Here is a 10396-nt window from a genome sequence, read left to right on the forward strand (position 1 = left end):
ACTCCTGTCCTAACAAGAGGTCAACCACATCTGTGTGAAACTATTTTGAACATCAAGAAAATCACCAAATTTTACTTTCTTAAGTTTCTGCTTTGTTTATAAGATAAGTGAAAGTTCAGTGAGACATTGCATTCGAATCACTTGGTCCATCCATCCCTAATCACAATGCAACACACTAGTACAATAACCTCAAACAAACAAGCTATCAAAATAACCTTGTCATTTCCATTTTCCACACAGTTCCTTTTTGTCTGTGTCTGTGTCTGTATCATACTTATATCTCTGCTACTTTCTGCCATGGGCTTCTATTCTAAATTCCATTACTGCAGAATTTCAAACATGGTGAAAAAAAGGTAAAACCTAGAGAATGGAAAGTGTAATTATCCATAAACATGCTTTTGACTCTCTTTTTCTTTGGGTTAAGTAGTTTTTTTTAGATTGTCCAGCTCTTCTGGGTCATAGGACAGGACTGGTCCTACGGTTGAGACAAAAAGACATTACAGAAGAGAAAATAGAAAACTAGCCTTGGCTAAAAAAAAGTTAAAATGTTTCTAATTATAACAAGACCCTTATTTTTTCACCATTTATAAGTGAAATTTGAAAATAAAACTATTTTCATGATAGTAAGAATTGAAAAGTTAATCTGCTGAACATTAAATGGGAATTCAGATGAATGGAAGAATAAAACATTTTTAAGTATTTACTATGTGCCAGGATATGTCCTAAGTACCAGTAATACAAACACAAATAAGTAAAAACAATGCCTGCCTTCAAAGGGCTTACATTCTAAGTGAAAAAGAATATATAAAATGATACAAGATTTTGAAAACAGAGGTGAGTGGGAGAAGGTTTATGAGCAGGTAGCATCTCTTGAAGATGTCTGTAAAGTAGCATTCTGGGACCATGACTGGGTAAGAGAAGATGAAAACTCACCAATCTAAGCCCAGGGTTACAGGGGTTAGAGTCTGAGTCCTTGTGGCATGAGACTAAGGAGGAGTGTGTAGTGTGGGCAGCATAATTTAGATGTTCAGAAAATGGCATGTTAAAACTAGGAGAGGGAAAGATAAGGTAAAAGCTCACCAATAACAACTTGGAAGGCAAAATAGCAACTTGTTTCTAATTTATTGTCCTAGAAAGTTATCTGGGCCCTGAGAAATTAAGTAACTATAGCAAGCTTTCCCTGACTCTTAATTCCAGAGCTTTCTCTCTTTTAATTATTTCGTATTTATTCTGTGCATAGTTAGCTTTGTATATAATTGTTTGTATGTTGTCTCCCATGTCCACCCTCCAATTTTGATGGTAAGCTTCTTGAAAGCTAGAACTTTTTGCCTTTTTTGTCTCCCCAAAGTGAAGCACAATGCCTGGCACATAGTAAGTACATAAATGTTCATTGAATTGAACTGAATTTAATTGTCCATGGTTACACAGCTAATAAGTTTTGAAATCAAGACATGAACCCAAGCCTTTTCTACTATTCTCGAATATTAACTACCTGCTCCTTATCTAGCAACATAACAGGAAGCAATTGTTTCCAAGTAGAACAGAATTATAGGAGATATGGTATTTGAGCATTAGAAAAGTAAAATTCAAGTCCATGACTTCTAATTAAAAGGAGTGACTTCTGTCTAAAAAGAATTTAGTTTTAATGAGTGGAGGAGCAGGAAGTATCTATTTTATAAAAAATAAAACAATGCTTTATTGTTTGCAAAGCATTATTTATATGCTATCTCATTTCCTCTTCAAAATGCCCACATAAGAGTTATTGTGTTTTAACTATAAGGAAACTGAGCCTTATAAACATGATTCACTTAGGATCACACAAATGGTAAGGGTTTGAAGCAAGATTTCCAGTGATTTTACCTGCTGCACCATTTAATGTCTTTTTATTTCCTTTCCATACCATTTTCTCCTCATAACTGAATTATTGCAATAGTTTTCTTGTTGGTCTTCCTGCCACAAGTCTCTCCACTCAAGTTCATCTTCCATTAAAGTGCCAAAGTGTTCTTTTTTTTCTAAAGAGTAGGTCCAATCATGCTGATCATCTACTCAGGAGACTCTAGTGGTTCCCTAGCACCTCCAGTATGAAATTTTAAATCCTTTGTTTAGTGTTCAAGGGTCTTCACAACTTATTCCCTTACCCAACATCATTGCAGACTTCTTTTGCCTCCCTACATACTCTTCAATGCAATTAATACAGGCCTCCTTATTATTCCCCACAAAAGAAAATCAGTCTTTCTGACAAGTAATTCTTTTTGGTTATCCCCCTTCCATGGAATGCTCTTCCTTATCATCAACAGCTCCTGAGTTCGTTAGCCTCCTTTGAATCACAACTTAAATCTCACTTTCCAAGAGAAGCTTTGTTAATCCCTCTTCTTCTCTACATTGATTCTTTCTTATTTATCTTATTTGTACATATTTATTTGAATAGTATCTCCTCCACTAAGTTCTGAATTCCTTGAGAGTATAGATTGTCTTTTATCTTTTTTTGTATCTCCCTCACTTAGTACAGAGCCTGGCATGGGGAAAACATCTAAAAACATAGCATTAAACAGAGTTGACAACATACAGTGACCACCACTCACGTTTTATTCCTACATTTATGTTTGTAATTTGGTAAGTCACAGATTCTCTTTCTCAGTTCACTCTTTTAGAATATAAGGAGAAAATAAACTATATCTCACAAATGTTTTGAGTATTGATCACAAAATACTGTATAACTCACCAAAATGGCAGTTTACTTATGACTAGCAGAAAACCAGGCTAATGACTAATAGACTGTTTTAATTAGGAAAAAAATAAATTTTAAAAAACCCTTTTGGAAAAGTAGTTTATGTTGGTTTCAATTTTCTTCAATTAGGATGGATGTTAGTAAGGACATTAACCCCGTCATCTTGGCTTAAGTCCAACCTGGGTAATTAAATTCTGCCTACTTAAATTCTCTTTGTAGCTTCAGTGGCCAAAGGAATGCTTCACTTTCTACTTTATATTGTTACACAATATTGTTCCATCTTGCTAAAAAGAAGTCACAGTTAGGTCCAGGGATGGCAGCCTCATTGGTAGAAGGAGAACTTTATTTCATTAATAGTATGGCTTTTAGCATACTTTTATCCTTAAAGATTTATTAAATAGTAATATTATAAAGCAATAAGTAGCAAAAAGAAGCCAACCAGCATTCTTAGTAGAAAGTACCAAAAAAAAAAATTCAGCCTATAATGAATCATATCTGACAGGGACTCTGCAGTAATTGGAGATTCTTTTAGCAGACCTTGGCTCCAAATGTGAGATCATTATCATTAGATTTTTAAAATACCAACAAGTAAAATATGAAGGGATAAGCCACATTTTAAAGTCACCTTAAAATTGCCCCAAAAGTTCAGTCTCAATTATCTACAATCAACATCATTCTCCTTGACTAGATATTGGTACCAGAGAATAAATTCCAAGAAAGGAAAGAAAAAAGCACAATTGATGCTGACAGATTATCAATGAAAATGCTTTTCTAAGTCATGCTCATGCATGTGCCAATCCTCTGTTTATTTCTGTGCTCCACCTGCAGTGAACTTTCACTACATTTTTGTAGGGACACTGAAAATTGCACTTCCATCAGACATTGTGCAAGAGTAACCTTTACTATAAATACCTCAAACCCTTTCCTCAAGATTTCATTTGGAGATAGAGATGTCACTCCATGTGCTCTGAGTTGGTGGCAAATCTCAGATACATTTAAAAATTCTATGGCAGTCTTTTCCCCCCCTCTCTATAATACTTGTGAATGAGACTGCCTTGGGCTTACATCTTTAAGTAGAAGAGCCTTTGGTTTTCATAGAAAAGGACATATTAAGATAGGCATAAAATGAGAATTGAACTTCTATTTTAGAATGGATTGAGCAAAGTCTATTATAGACATATATAGACAGTCTATGAACAAAAGGATATTTTTTTTAATTCTGTGATAAATAGGTTTTCTTGCTGATGAATATTTATTCTCATGCTGTCAGCTCCTACCACAGGAAGATAAGAAGTTATAACTATGGTTCATAGTGGTTTCTTAGATGTAAGTATGTCTACTAAAGTCTGACTCCAGCTTATATTCTTGCCTTATCATATCAGTGTTGGAAGGGATCTCAAAAGCCGTCTGGACAAAACTATACATAAGAAATAATGGCCACTACAATATACTCAACAAATGGCTATCCAGAATCTACTTGAAAATATTGTAAGTCTTAGTCTTTCTGATAAAAGATTTGGTTTTCAGCCCATGTTATGGATAGGTCCTTTATCTGTGCTTGTATTAGAAGGAAAGCAAGGGTATAGTTGGAATTCCTGATTCAAGCTGCTGAAAGAATTCAATTATAGTGACAGAAATACACTAGAGCCTAGTTTTAATTCCATATGCGCTCTAACCTCCCAAACTCATGGCATCAGCTATAAGAGCAGAAGTCAGCTGGGGCCCATTCTTTGACCCACAGACAACATGTCAGTGGGATAGGAAATGTGACCACTCGCAGGTCACCCCTATCCCTAAGAAGTCTCAGTGGAACACTACCTTAAGCATATTCCAGAGCTTTAGGCTCCTATTAAGGAAAACTCAGGAAGAGCAGAATGAATCAGCCCTAACTCTTTCATCAACACCTCTAACCAATACAAGCCTTTCTATATAATTGTGGCTGCCTCAACATTCTTCCCTTCTAAAATGTAAAGTTTCCTCAAATGTAGTGAACTCTTAATGCCTTCTGATAAACTAACCAATGTCTTACTTTCACCTGGTATAAAGGAACAGTTTATTTATTAACCAAGACATTGGGAGAACTTATTTAACTTCCTTCTAAGAGTTAAGAATAGACTATATGATGAATATAGAGATGAAGATGTTACAAAGTTAGAGAAAGGGCAGGGAAACCAACAGAGAAGAAAGAAGTACAAATGAAGAACAATGGAAGGAACAGAAGACAAATATTGCTGATTTCACAAATTTGTTGCTATGTCCCTCTAAATTATTTCCATGTCACTTTTGGTATGTTTTACCCCCAGAAGCATGTAAGCTCTTTGAAGATTTCAACAAGGAACAGTACAAATCACTTTCACCAAAGAGCCCCCTCTACTAATTCAGAATACTATCCTCTCTACAACTTTAGACAGTTACCCTAGCCAATGGGAAGTTAAATGACTTGCACATAACTATTTGTCAAAATCAGGTCTTGAACCTAGGCTGACATATAACAGATAATTACAAAATACTTGTTTAACTGAAATGTATGCTAATAAATTGTGGCCCTCTGAGATAAAAGGAAAACACAGAATGTAAAAGTTCATTATTTAACCTATAGTGGAGAGCTCAATGGGTAACGTTACCCATGCTTCCTTAAGTATATATCTTCTATATAATTCTTTAGGTAAAAACATTTCCATTTGTAGGACATCCTTATTATTGCTACACTTTCTGAATTATGACCATTTCTAGTACTGTAATCAATTCCTCATTTTGTTCTGACCACAACTCAGTAGACCAATATTTCATTCCCAACTTTATAATTACCCTTGTATCCCCACTACAACTTTTCACCAATCTGAACAGGATTTAGGACTGTCTGAACCCATGTAGTCACCCCTCTGTGCTTATTTTCTATCATTGCTAAGTATAAAATGTATGTACTTAGTGATTTATGTAGTATCTCCCTAGCATGTAGAACCTTTTGAAGACAGGGATGATTTTGTCTATCTTTTTTTATCTTTATCATTTAGCACAGTATCTGGAACATAATAGATCCTTTTAAAAATTTTTTTTAAATTTATTGCCAGATTATACATCAATACAATTTTTAATGATCATTTTCTGACATTTTGTTATCCATTTTCTCTCCCTCCTACCCAACCCTATGAGTATTTAATAAATGACTATTGATTGGGTGGAGCCAAGATGATGGATAAAGTACACAGACCCACCTGATCTCCACTGAAATATTCTCCAAAATGACATAATGTCTAAAAATGAATCCTGTATCAGCATAACTCACAAAAAGATGGAGTGAAATAAATTTTCATCCTAAAATAACTTGGAAGGTCAGCCTAAAAGATCTAGTGCATCAGGGTGGAAGTGGAGTGCAAAGCAGTGTCAAGGCAGACCCTACAGTGCATTGGGGACTGTTGAACCAACAGCAAAGACTCCTGGAGCTCTCAGACACAGACAGTAAGAGAAGGTCAGACAATTGCTTAAATGGTGATCATAGGAGTTCTGCTAGCTCTGATTACATGACTCTTACTGAATTGCCCAAACAAAATCAGATCTCAATTCCTGGTTTCATCCTCAGGGTGAGAAGGGGCACTAGCACACACTAGTACTTTTGGCCACAGAGGAATGGGGGATATTGGTCTGTAAGGGTTAAATTAGGAGTTTTGACAAAATAAGAGAGCAACTTTTAATAATTTAAGTTTTCATGAGAATATAGTTTTGTTGTAAATTAATATTATCTCTTTAAGCCAGAGGAAAGAAAAATTCCAGCAGCTTTTAATAATTAACAATTTAGTTTCATTAAAATAGAGATAGTAAAAGAATTCACTAAAATGAATATAGTAAAGGAGAGAAATAAAGGAAAGGGGTAAAGAATGAAAACTTCCTAATGCCTATACTAATTACCCTATAATTACATATAACTACTTATAATTGCTACCTAAAACTGCCTATATCTACCTATAACTGCATATAACTACCTCTAATAACAACCACCCCACAAAGTTCTAACACAATCCAGCCCAAACAGTATGTAATCCAACCCCAATTAGTTCTGTCAGCAAAGACCAGTCACCTCCCAACCCAGAAAAGTTCAAAAAGCCCTCTAAAGGCTAAAGCCAAAAAACTCTCTCACTAAGCCCAGGCCTGCCTTTATATTCCAGCAACTAAATGCCAACCACCAACCCAACTCACTCCCAAAAGCCAACTTCCCCTCAACTGCCAGCCCTAACTGTCAGCAACTGATCCCTTTTTAAATCCTTTCCTACCTCACTTCCTGTCTTTATGGTTTCTCCTTTTTGTCTCTATGGTTTTTACCTCCTGTTACTGTGGGTTGGTTAATCCCTATACATCTCTATGGTAAGAGGACCTCCAGGTCTCCAGTTAAATTAAATAAAGAAATAAATGATTCATTTTTACAGGTCAAAGATACAAGCTGGGAAAAAATGCTGATAGTTGCTCACAAGCCAGAGCATAGACCAAAACAAGTATTAAACATACCTTTTTTTTACATAATACCACCTCAGAATAACTGAAAGTTTATGGATCTCCAGATATAGCTCTGAAGGCTGGTACACAAAGAACCAGATGCTCAGAATAGTGATCCCTTCACCATAGGAACAGAGTCAAACCCAAACGTTAATAGATATTTGAGTTAAAAAAAGAGAAAAGGCAGAAAATTAGCAAAAAAGAAAGAAGAAAAAAAAAGAAAAAGAAGAGAAAAGAAAGAAACAACATAAAACATTACTTTGGTGATAGGGAAGACCAAAACACATACTCAGAAGACAAAAGAGTATCCAAGAAAAATTGAGTTGCTCTCAAGCCTCAGAATAATTCATCAAGAGCTCAAAAATGATTTTTTAAAAAATAAGAGATGTAGAAGAAAAACTGAAAATAGAAATGAACATAATACAGGAAAATGATGAAAAAATTAACAGATTGATCAAGGAAACACAAAAAAATGCATAAATTAATAACTTAAGAAACAAAATAGTTCAATTGGTAAAAGAGGTACAAAAGTCATTGGAGAGATCTCCATAAAAAGTGGAATTGGTCAAATGAAAAATGATGTTCAAAAATTCAACAAAGAAAACTCATTTAAAGGCAAATTTGGCCATATAGAAAAAGAGGTACAACAGCTCCCTGAAGAAAACAAAAACCTTATAGTTAGAATTGGGCAAGTGGAAGCCAATGACTGTGAGATATCAAGAAACAATTAAACAAAGTCAAAAGAATGAAAAAGTAGAAAAACTGACTTGGAAAATAATTACAGGAGAGATAATCTAAGAATTATTGGACCATCTACAGTCATGATAAAAAAGACCTTAGATGTTATCTTTCAAGAAATTATCTTGGAAAACTGTCCTGACATTTTGGAACCAGAAGGTAATAAAAATAGAAATTGAAGGAATTCACCAATTACTTTCTAAAAGAGAACCCAAAATGATAACTCCTAGGAATATTGCAACCAAATTCCAGAATTTCCAAGTCATGGAGATACTATTACAAGTAGTGAAAAAGAAATAATTAAAATATAATGGAACCCAAAAGTAACAAAAATATTAGCATCTTCTACATTAAAGGATGAGAGGGACTAGAATGTCTACCAAGAATCACTTACCTAGCAAAATTGAGAATAAATCTTCATGGTAAAAAATGGATATTCAATGAAATAGAGGACTTTCAAATACCTTATTGATAAGACAAGAGCTGAATGGAAAATCTGACTCAACTATAAGACTCAAGAGAATCATAGAAAGGTTAATAGGAAAGAGAAATTATAAGGTATTTAATATGGTTAAACTGTTTACATACCTATATAGGGAGATAATTCTTGTACCTCCTAAGAACCTTTGTTATTAGGGCAGTTAGAAACAGTATACAGAGGAAAGGGGCAAGGATTTGAGTTTAATATGATGGGATGATATAAAAAAATAATTATTGCATGAGAAAGAGTAATGCTTTGAGAAGAATGGAAGGGAGAAATAGAATGGAATAAATTCTCTCACATAAAAAGAGACATGAAAAAGCTTTTATAGTTGAAGGGAATATGGGGGAAATATGGATGGGAAAACTTGAACCTTACTCACATCACAATTGGCTCAAAGAAGGAAGAATATATACAGTCAATTGGATATAAAAAATATATTGCCCTAGAGAAAAAAATAGGAAGGAAAAGGGATAAGAGAAGAGAAGAGCTGATAGAAAAGAAGGCAAATTGAGGAATATGGTGGTCAGAAGCTAAACACTTTTGAGGATGGACAGAATGACTGGAGAAAGAAAAGAATAAATGAGGGGAGACATAAGATGGAGAATTATACACAATAATCATAATGGTGCAAAGTTGTTAGGCTTCTTTAATAAAAGCCTCATTTCTCAAATTTTGAGGGAAATAAGTTGAGTGTATAAGATTATAAGTCATTCCCTAATTGATAAATGATCAAAGGATATGAACAGGTAGTTCTCATACAAAGACATTAAAGCTTTCTGTGGTCTGGAAAAATGCTCTATCAGTCTTCATTAGAAAAATGTAAATTAAAAGAACTCTGAGATACTACCCCACACCTATCAGATTGACTATTATGACAAAAGAAATTTGCAAAACTTGGAATAGAAGTGTTAAAATCGAGATTCTAATACACTGTTGGGGAAATTGTGAATTGATTCAACCATTCTGGAGAACAATTTGGATCTATGTCCAAAAGGGTATAAAATAATAAATACTCTTTGATCTAGCGATACCATTACCAGGTTTATATATTAGAGATAAAAAATTGGAGAAGGACTAATATATTCAAAAATACTTAAAGCAGCTTTCTTTGTGGGGGCAAAGAATTGGAAATTGAAGGGATACATGTCAATTGGGGAATAGCTGAATTTGTGATAGCATATAAATCTAAGAGTATACTAATGTATTGTAAGAAATGACAAGAAAGAAGAGCTCAGAAAACATATGAAAGATTTACACTAACTCAAGCAGAGTGAAGTAAACAGAACCAGGAAACATTGAACACAGTGACAAGAATGCTGCATGATAACTGTAAATAATAGCTATTTTCAGCAATACAATGACCCAAATTAATATCAAATGATTCACCATAAAAAAAATGCCATCTACTTCGAGGGAAAGAACTGATGGATTATGAATTAAGAGCAAAGCAAATTTATTTTTCACTTTTTAAATTTTTTGGTTTAAATGTTGTTCACAAAAGAATTAATATGGGGAAATGTTTTATATAATTACACATGTAAAATCTATATCAGATCACTCACTGTCTCAGCTGGCATTGAGTGGGAAAGAAGGAAGGGTTGGAGAGAACTTGACTCAAAAATTATTTTTAAAATATTGTTTTTACATGTAATTAGAAAAGAATTAACTTAATTTTTAAAAATATTCATCATTTTATTAATTTCCTTCATTTGTAGGTGGCTATATCTTCCTATCAGACACATATATTCTACATCACAGAAAGTTGCAAGTGAAGGAGGCACTTCTGCTTTCATCATACTGTTGCACTGACCATTCCCTGAGCCAATTATTTTTAAGGGACAGCTCAAACACCATCTTCTACATGAACCTTGATCTGATCTCACCACCAATAATGCCCTCCTTTCCAAATCATTTGGCAACCAACTACTTTGTATGTGATTGGTTTATATTATCTTGAT

The sequence above is a fragment of the Monodelphis domestica genome, chromosome 4 (genome assembly GCF_027887165.1).
Source record: "Monodelphis domestica isolate mMonDom1 chromosome 4, mMonDom1.pri, whole genome shotgun sequence".
In the NCBI taxonomy this organism is placed as follows: domain Eukaryota; kingdom Metazoa; phylum Chordata; class Mammalia; order Didelphimorphia; family Didelphidae; genus Monodelphis; species Monodelphis domestica.